Raw genomic sequence first — 9,657 nt, 5'->3', positions numbered from 1 at the left:
TTCTTGCGTGAGATAATGTCTAGGCAGTTGGAAGACGCTTCAAATGCTCCAATTTTTCAAGCGCCCATTTTACTCCTGTTCGTTTCGGTTTCGCCTAGAATCAATGAATAACTTTACCCACTTTGCAATTCATTACACTTCATGAATCGCAAGTAATGTGCATTACCATGTAGAGCAAGTTGTGTTTCACATTGGCGAACGAGCTACTGTAACCGATTCCAATTGGCAGGCTGGCTGGTGGCTGCCAAAAAAATATAACCAATTTGAATTTGATTACAGCCCGTCTACCTTCGGCGTAAGTGGGTTGGTTTTACGGAGCGTGGGAGCGTTTCTTACACCCCTTTTTTCTTGGTAACGAAAGATACCGGTAATCTGTGATCTTGAAGTGGGCTGGGATTGATGTGGACACCCAAACCGATTGTGGGCCGACTGACGCTTGGAAGGAATAGTTTCGATTTGATTTCGTTGTTGGTTCTAGAGTTTGTGTCGTCTATTCGAACGGAAAACAATAAATAGATATGCTTCTTTGCAAACTTCAAGCAATCGTGAAAGCTGCTTCCGTTTGGCAGATTCAAAACAAAACAAAATCCTTCCCGAAACGCTCGCAGGGAAACTGTGCGCTCACATCGTAGCACGATCGCTGAGAACAGCGGGCGATATGCTCTTATGTTAGGAGTTATGCTCTAGCATAGTGGCAGTGCGTACCGGAGAGCGAAGCACGACGAGTTCTGTCTCACGAGCAACAAACTCGGGTGTGTTTAGTCGCTCCGTTCACTCGTCGTGCACGGTGTCATACGCGTGGGACATATGGAAGAGTTCCATGTCGCATGACACTTTGATTATTTTAAACGGGAGTGTTAGAAGAAATAATAAAATATAAATGAGAAATGATTCAGAATTGAGGAAAGGGAGAAGAAAACATTATAAGCATAGGATAAGGAGCAGAACAAAATAAAATGAAAATAAGCGAAGGAAAAAAGGAAAGCAATGGAAAAGAAAAACAAAACAAATATAAAGTGAAAATTGATATAGATTAACCTAACTAAAGCCACCATTTTTTCCAATTAGATAAAACGAATGATGCGATTTGTGTCGTCTTAACCTATACTTTACAGTGTACCTTCACTAGAATGAAACAAATCGTTCAACCTACACCGCGATGCAACAGCAACTCACTGCACTGCAACTGCGGTAACTCACGAGAACGCGCGTTCACTTCCTACAGCTCCCGTCGATGTTTTCGGACAGCTCGTGCCGCACATTCATGGTGCCACTCCCAAAAAAGGAACACTTTGCGTAGAATCACCGCTCACCTCCAATGCCGCACAGGACAAGGGGGGAGGAGAGAAAATGCCGGTTTCTATGGCCGGTTCGTTTCCAGCCAAGCGCGTTTTCCCTCCCAGAGAGAGAGAGAGAGAGAGAATATCCTTTCCACGATTTTCTCTCGCAATTCGCTCACCGTTTCACCCACTCTTACTCTCTCGCTCTACGCTCTGGGGTACGCACGCAACGCCACCACGAGTGACGGGCGTTTCGGGCGAACGCGCAAACAAATTTCTCGTGCCGTGTGTCGACCGTTGCGTGTGACTGCACCCGAAGACACGAGACACCTCTCGCAGTTTCGTTCAGTTTTTGTTCGAGATCTGTGCAAGCTACGTCGTCGTCGTCGCCGTCGCAATCGTGCGTGCGTGCTCTGGAATACGTGTGCGGACCATCCTGGACTACTACGCTCTGCCGGACAGCAATCCAAAGGGGTTGTGTGTGTGTGTGTGTGTGTGTGACCGGGTGGTTTTGTGTGTAATGTGACACACCGCCAGGTCGGCGAGCGGAAGTGCGGTAAGCAATGGTAGCATAATGTGCGGCGCGTTACTTTTCGGCTTATCGCTACGGATGTGGGTGTTACGGTTGGAAGCGCCCAAAGGGATGCGGGCACAAGAGAAGTGTTACTGCGTTCTGTGTGCGGGAAAAGAAGTGCTGATAAATCGGTGCCGGTGGATAATGAAATTGTTCCCAGGTTCATCCTGACCGCTGGGAGCAGGGAGTGAACCGTAGCGAAAGTGAAGCAAAAAGAAACAAGAGCAAGAAGTGTTGTGCTGTGCAACGTTTAACACGGTGATGCGATTGCTAAGCATCCTTATCAGTGGTGATGAAAGGCGTGGGAAAACGGGTGGCACTGCCAGTGATAGTGATTATTTTTTATTTTAGCACCCGAAATAATCGTGACGCAGAGAAGAAATTATAATAAAACGGATGAATGTTCCAACAAAATCGCCCTTTCCTGCGTGCTAACGAGGCCCGGCTGTGTGTCGTTGGTGTGGTGTGGAAGGATGCTGGAATCACCCTGCTTTGCCTCCCGCGCTCCAAACTTGGTGCTTGCGTACGTGATATTTCATCGCTCGTGAGTGCTGTGACAGCAAAAAGCAACGCAAACGGAAAAAGGAAGAAAAAACACACACACACAGCCAAATGGAAAGCAAATCATAGAAGCAGAGGCATCGCAGCCTCACCCAAAAAGTGGCCTGTCAACGTGCTATCATCATTATTTCCAAGCTTTCGTTTTGCCTGTTGTTTGTTTAGCTCACCGTCCTGTGTCCTGAGGGGTCCCGGCACCGCCCGGGGCGTTATCGTACAGTTGAGAGCGTGTGTGGTGGGTGGAGGGGGGGGGGGGGGGCGGAGGTTTGCCTGTATTTTTCGTTTCCCGTTCATGTGTGCGCCATGCTGCCGTGAAAAACGATGCGCGTATGATTGGTTGTTTTTCTTCGCCGTTGCGCTAGAAACCGCACAGGAAAAACCGCACTCACGTGTGATCATGGCGAGGTGTGTTTTTTTAAACGTTCATCTACCGATGGTGATGCTAAATCGTGCTTCCGTTGTTTTTTTTTTTTGTTTTCAAAGTGTGGCACAAACTGTGAAATATTAAAAGAAAGAAAGAAAAAGAAGACAATAATTTTACTGCCCACTCCACGATCACACGGCCACGAATGTGTGCTCTCCCGGATGATGACTCAATTGTGAGACGTGAAATGTTTTATTTATGTGTCAGTGAAATACATAATAACAAAAGGCGCCTCTTCATACGGTGTGCCGTTTTCGCGTCATGCTTGAGCCGTGTGCCGTGTGCGGGACGAAAATGGTGCACGACAGAAGAATTATTCCTTAGCGTTTGCGGCTAAGGGCGGCCACGGCTAGTTCTGTGATCATCATCATCATCATCATCATAACTGTGAGCTCATCAGGAGGAAAATGAAAAGGCAACATCGACTCGCATCAGCGAGATATATCTGGTGTCGCTTTCCCTGTTTGACTTTGGCAGATACTTATCCTTGAAGCCAGCTGTGGACACACACACACACTTACACACCCAAGGATTGTCGTCAGTGCACTATCAGCGGTCCGCTCCTATTGTTATGCTACTTTACCGCCGCATTCGGTACCCACAGCTTCACCCATCTGTCATCCAAGAAAAAACAACGCCACCACCAACGCCGCTTCCGCCATGTGTGCCGCTTCCAGCGGGACATATAAAAGAACCATCCCATTTCATCGACCCCAGGGGAAAACAGAAACGGTGGAACCGGCATGACGCACAGTTGTCGACGGCGCATGAAGCATGATGGAGCGTCTTGAGAACGCTCTTGAGCTGTATTAGTGTAGAAATAGCGAAGGAAAAACAGCATGTACAAACGGAGCGATAAACGAGGATGTGTAGGCGGGAAAAACGTCCACATCTTCCCCTTTTTTCCCTATCACCCCCGCCCTCCCGCTGCCGCACGTGAATGTTTGCTTTTGTTCCACGCGGATGGCAGTACAGCGCTGCAAGTACAATAAAACACATCACCGAGGAGCCGTGTAGGAGCGATCGCCCGGGAAGCCATTGACATGCTGCCGTCCATCCTTGACTCCCGGGCAGAGCCGGGGCCCCAGCCTTGTGCAGATTATTTCAAGCACCAGTACACATCTGGTGCAAGCGTTTGGGCAGTTGGTTTCGGTTTTTTTGTTGCTGTCTCTCCATTCCAACTCCTGAACTTGACCTCCGCAGCGCAGCGCTGGGTGTGCTGTTAATGCCTTCTTAGGCTGCGCTGAAACACACAGCGCTTGGCGAAGAAGAGCAACAAAAACCTGGCGGACGGATCGTTTGACGGTGCAGTTTTTTTTTGTTGTCGCTCACATTGGCTCTGGATCTAATTCGGCGTTGCGTATCCCTTTTCTCCCCTCGATCGGATCCCGTGCAAAGTTCGATCGTTTGGACTGGCCTTTTTGGGCTGGAGTTTTACTGTTGCCGATCTGGTTTCGGCTGTATTTTGCCGTTTCTGTGGCAACCGCATAGTGGTCGCTGTCGTCATGCGGCTAAATATGCTTGCGTTCGTACCGTAACGTTTCGGCATTAGATCTGCGACGTGCAGGTAAACCGATGGGCGATGGTGCCAAAAATCTGCTGGCGCCAGCATGGTTTTACCGTGGCGGAATCACACATTTTACGACGCTTTGCCATTTAGCGTCGGCATGTATGCTGCGTGTAATGGTAGACACGTGTGTGTGTGTATGTGTATGTGTGTGTGTGTATTTCGCTTAATACAGCGTACCGGTAACGGGCAGGCAAATATCAAATCAGGGTTTAGAAATAGAAACGCTTTGGCAACGAAAGCAGATGGCTTAACGGTTGGGAGAATGAATAAAAATTCAATTCAATATCATACCACGGCAACAAAGATCGCTTTGATTTCATGTAACTGGCGAGAATCTATTTTATTAATTCAAAAGGATTTTTACCATAAAATTGCATTTATATGATGAGCTATAAAAATAGCATAAGCACCAACAGAAATGGGGTTTACCATAAAATTTTTATCAAGAGTTATTTGCGTAAAAAAAAGAAAAAAAAACCGTTTATGAACAGCTCACCAATAATTACCCACAACAGTATGTAATTTGCTAATGGATCTATGAACCATCCTGTCAGATAAACAACTGTAACGCAGATTAAAACATAATAGGCTTACAGTACATTTTATAACCTGATCTTATTGGTTGATAACAAATAGCGCTCTAATGTCCAGCACTGTCCACCAGGAAATATCATGGCTTTGGTCACAAGATAAGGCTCCAATGTGATTTTGATTCCCCTTTTTTGTTACAGATGAGTTTCATAATTAGATCTACCTTCAATTGAATAGAAAAATACAAAACAAAAGTGCAGTGAGTGATGTAAAAACCAGTTATGAGCTCGGATGAATCTACAAAAGTGCATAAAAACCGACTTATTGTGTCATTTGCAACGCTCCGCAGTGCAGACAAAGGGCAACTGGGATGATTCTGTCCATGCCGTACATTTTTTTCTTCTGCAACTCCAGCATAAGTGCATTAGCCACATGGCCGTTACGCAACACAAACGATAACTCTATTGTGCCAGTGTTCTCTCGATAAGGGAGAAAAAAGGAAAAAAAGAATTGCTCCAAATAGAAAAATCTATCGTGCAACTGACACATACGCGCACACACCCATAATTTGACATTCGTGTTCGAGTCCTGCCAGTTCTCCACCGGAACTGTGTGCCGCCACCCGTCGGCGCATCAACAAATGCATTGGAAGAGTTCGGCACGATCGTGATAGTGCTTTCCGCATGCAGCGAGAGGAATGGCTTATCCGTCGCATCCATCTGGGGTAAAGCTCCTCACCCACGGCGAAGGCGACGGAGAATGATACACCGGAAATAGGTAAATATTTGATTTATGATCATTTCGTTCCAGGGGATCAGGATCAAGGGCGGGAACCGAACCCTGGGACGCAGCTTTATCGAAGCAAAAATGGCACTTTGCTTATCCGTTAGAGCGAATAGGGAGAGGGGTGTGAGGGTGAATGGGTATCCACACACACATATTGATTTGGGCTTGGAAAAAAAAACGAACACACAGCCACATACAAAAGGAAAAATGGAAACTTTCCCGTACATATTGCGCCGCATACTGGTTGGGCGGCGCGAGCTGTACTGGGCGTCTGTGCGATTTGTCCACGTTTGTTTCCAGTCCAGAGCCAAATGAATGGGCCCGGACGATGTGTGACGCTGGGGGCGATGGTTTTGTGGGGTCGGGTGGATTGGCCCGGGTGGATGGAAAATTTTTCCCTCCGAGCGGTACAGATTTAACGATGAAATATTTGTTTTTCACTGCTAAATCAACCGATAGCTTCATCTCCGGCGGTCCGGACTTTTTGATGATTTATTGCTGGCAAAGGTTACGATATAGCTGCCCGGTTTGTGCGAGTGTGTGTGTTTGTAAGCGTTTTTTTGTTTGCTTGCCTGCTTGCTTTAGTTTTATTTGCCTACTCCAGCGGATCTGACCTTTCTTGCGGATACCTTTTTATTCTCTTTGCGGCCCATCCCTGGAGTGGGTGTCACATTGTGGAGCGATTGGGAGATAGTTTTTTTTTTCTCGTTTGTTTGCTCCTTTCCTGTCGCACCGTTTATTTCATTTTTGCCGCGTCGCATAGCATTTGTTGCTGGAATGTGCATTTTTTTATCCCAAAATCACCCGTGTGACTGTACACATCGCTGAACAATCGGCGAAATCGGGGTTTACGGGGAAAATGCGAAAGCTGAACTGGGCTGAAGAAGTGCGCAAAGCGAAGCCACACCGTACACGTGGCGGGAAGTTTATTTGATCTAGTGGATAAAGTTTTTTTTTAACACTCCCAACCCAAAGAAGACCGTATGAATGAACGAAAAATCAATACAGCCCGGTGGCTCGCGGGAAGGAGATTTTCAATTTTCTGTCATAAATCAATCCAACGAGTTAGGCAAGTACGGCTGGTTCATACGCGCTTTAGATGACTGCTGGAGAAATTGAACACGGAATTCAATTTATCACCATATCACGATGCTGAAAAATGCAACACAATTTACAACGTTTTGTAAAGCAGTAGTGTGGGGTTTGTCATATTTTTTAAGTAATGTTTGCTTTTCAATCAAAACAAATGTATTTTACATCAAACTCGGGCGAAAAACAACAACGCATCCACTCTAATCTGTCAACTTCCAGCTACGGGGCTGACGGGCTTCAATTTATTTTCGAATTTCTCTCATCAACATGTTTTATTTGTCTTACGGTGCCAAACACGCACACGACAGCTTACCGTCCAATTTATCGCAAACCATTTGGGTAAAGCCCGTTATTGCTTTACGAGTAGGTTCGAGCAGGATCGTAGTTTACGCTAAGTACGCTCGTTTGCGTTTTCACAGGTTCGGTGTGCGGGCTCCCTTGTGATTTCAAGGCCTCGAACCGACGCACGACGCACCGGAGGGAAATGGGAAAGGCTTGTTTGATCCATTTATCATACAGGGAAAGCTTTCCCGAAGAGAAATTGATGTCACGCCGGGAAGGTTCCCGGCCGGAGGGCTGAGTTTTTCCCATGCTGGGGGTAGCTGTCATCCACATTTACATCCAATCGATGTGGATGCTACTGCCTATCCCTGCTTGCCGGTGTGACTTTGCCAACGTGTGCTGACATAAATAAATCTTAACCATTTTCCTTGCCCGGTTTGGTTAGCGCCGGTTGATGGAAAAAGGAGTTTAAGCGCCTTTCTCTTTTCCGGACCATCTGCGACTAGGCGCAAGCTGAGCATGTGGTCTGTACTGAGCACTGCCGTGTCGACTTTATCGTTTGATTGTATTTTATGTTGCGTTCGGGGCACATGAGGGTGACAAGAAGGTAAATAAATGAAGCAACGGTCTGGATCATGAATATTGCCATTTTGTCATCGCAATGTCTTTCGTCTCACGGAAACCACGCATTAATACATTTAATACTTAAAATAGTAAATGTAGTAGATTTGGGGTGAAAAGGTATCATTATTCATTATTCATGATCATTTAGATGAATGCTTTGCCAGATCCTTCAGATCGGAGTGTTTGAAACATTAACGCAAAAATTTACCAAAGAAGAGAACTGATGTAGAGGACGAAATTAAATTTAAAAAATCTACCAAGTTCATTTGAGAAAAGGCATCTTGTAACGAGACCATGTTGAACCACTTATAAAAACCCGCCACTTTCCCACTCTCCATGCTGTTTTTCCCTTGGCCAGATGCTCTTGTTTGCCAATTTATCTGTCTGCCGGTTATGCTACTTCAAACACAAGCATACTTATGGCTGCTGGCAATGTTAATATCGGAATCGGATGCTTTTCTCCTGTCCCCTCACTGTGACATCCGACGGGTTGTTCAGACAGGGACGGGTGATGAAAAGTTCACCATTAACAAAAAAAGAGAACGAAAACGCAAAACCATTGTGAATAGGCTGACGTTCGCGGGAACCACACGACGGGTGATTTAATAAAACCCGTGTACCCGTGTATGGCAGCACCAACAGTGTCGCTGGAAAGTTGTTGACGGAGTCGCGTGAAACGTGTCCAACGCGCCAAAGTATCGTTTCTTCGATAATATCCCTTCCCGCACTGACATTGGCACGCTCACGCTTTGCTTTGGGCCGGCTGGAAATTAATTTGATTTAAAAGTTACACTCCACTGTCGATGTTCGAAGCCGGCGCTGGTTATGGGTTCCGCGAAAGGACAACGCTAATGAAACCGGGTAAAACTGCTCCAACAAAAAAGAAAGAGAGACAAAAAATTCGCCTGACAGCATGGAAAGCTAAAAGCATCCCACAGAGGAAGGCCAAAATCACAAACGCAAACCTTCGATTCCGGGTTTTTCGGTAATAGTTTCCGAGGAATTTTCCGTTTGACAGGTTGTCAATGGGGATGGCGCCAATGTTAAGGAGTGTTTATAGAGTTTCTACACTCAAAATGTGCTGTAGAGTTGGCCGTAGAAGGTGAGAGCTTTGATACGCCTCTCAATTTGAACGTTTCATTGTGAATGAAATGGGATTCAATAACTTTTTTGAATGAGGTTTGATGTATTAAAATAATTGAAAGAAATACATTAAGCAAGCATGGATTAAGACCTTATGAAATCGTAAAGCAGTAAAACACAGTCTAAAGCGTAATAGCCTAATCGGTACCTGAAGTAGCCTGATGAAATGCGATTTTTTTTTGCCTCTGCAATTTACCAAATTAACATTTGGAGCTATTTATAAGCAGAATTTAAGCGTAACCGATCCCTGACGACATTCGGCTGTCAGCAGCAGCAGCAGCCTTTGCTCAGCCACTGAAAACTGATCCACTTTCGCTTTCCACTTTCGCCCAGTGATGGCCAAAACTGTTTGAAGATTCAAACAAAAGACGACGGGACGGAGCTGATCGAACACAAAAACATCAAACGCCAAGTCCGAATCCTTCTAGCTATCATAGCTGAATGGTTAGCGAAGTGTAATCAGATTCTTTTCATCGGGACGAGCTTTCCACCACGCGACAAACTTCCCAGCGTGGGCGGTAGAAACGTTGCTCTAAGCCGGAGGTGTGCCCGGACCGGACGGGACGAAGCCATTTCCCAACGATGGGTATTTGTGTGTGTTTTCTAAGGTACACTAAACTGTCAGCGAGCTAGAACGTCCACCAGTTGACTGAGCTTAAAATTGGTTCCGATTGTTGGTACGGTTTCGGTCAAAGTTCTCGGCATCCTCGAGGGACTCGGTGAGCTTTGGCAGCTTGTTGGCATGGCCTGACACTGGATCGGTCTGGTTGTCTGTGTGATCCTCGCAAACGTT

The 9,657-nt window shown here is 46.1% G+C and overlaps 1 protein-coding gene across 5 annotated transcripts in view; it reads left to right on the top strand.

Moving 5' to 3' along the window:
- Window positions 1-1,548: 1,548 nt before the first annotated feature.
- Window positions 1,549-9,657, top strand: part of LOC120947721 (hemicentin-1) — a 117,834-nt gene continuing 109,725 nt past the window's right edge. For 4 of the 5 annotated variants that reach the window (XM_040363325.2, XM_040363324.2, XM_040363322.2 and 1 more), the window contains exons 1-2: window positions 1,549-1,836; window positions 5,138-5,714. The gene's annotated coding sequence lies outside the window, so the exon portion shown is untranslated. Of the gene's footprint in view, window positions 1,847-5,137; window positions 5,715-9,657 lie in introns of all 5 variants that reach the window. The other variant, XM_049610975.1, reaches the window with a different exon arrangement.

Source organism: Anopheles coluzzii, chromosome 2, assembly GCF_943734685.1.
Source record: "Anopheles coluzzii chromosome 2, AcolN3, whole genome shotgun sequence".
In the NCBI taxonomy this organism is placed as follows: domain Eukaryota; kingdom Metazoa; phylum Arthropoda; class Insecta; order Diptera; family Culicidae; genus Anopheles; species Anopheles coluzzii.
This window is presented reverse-complemented; position numbering and strand designations above follow the sequence as displayed.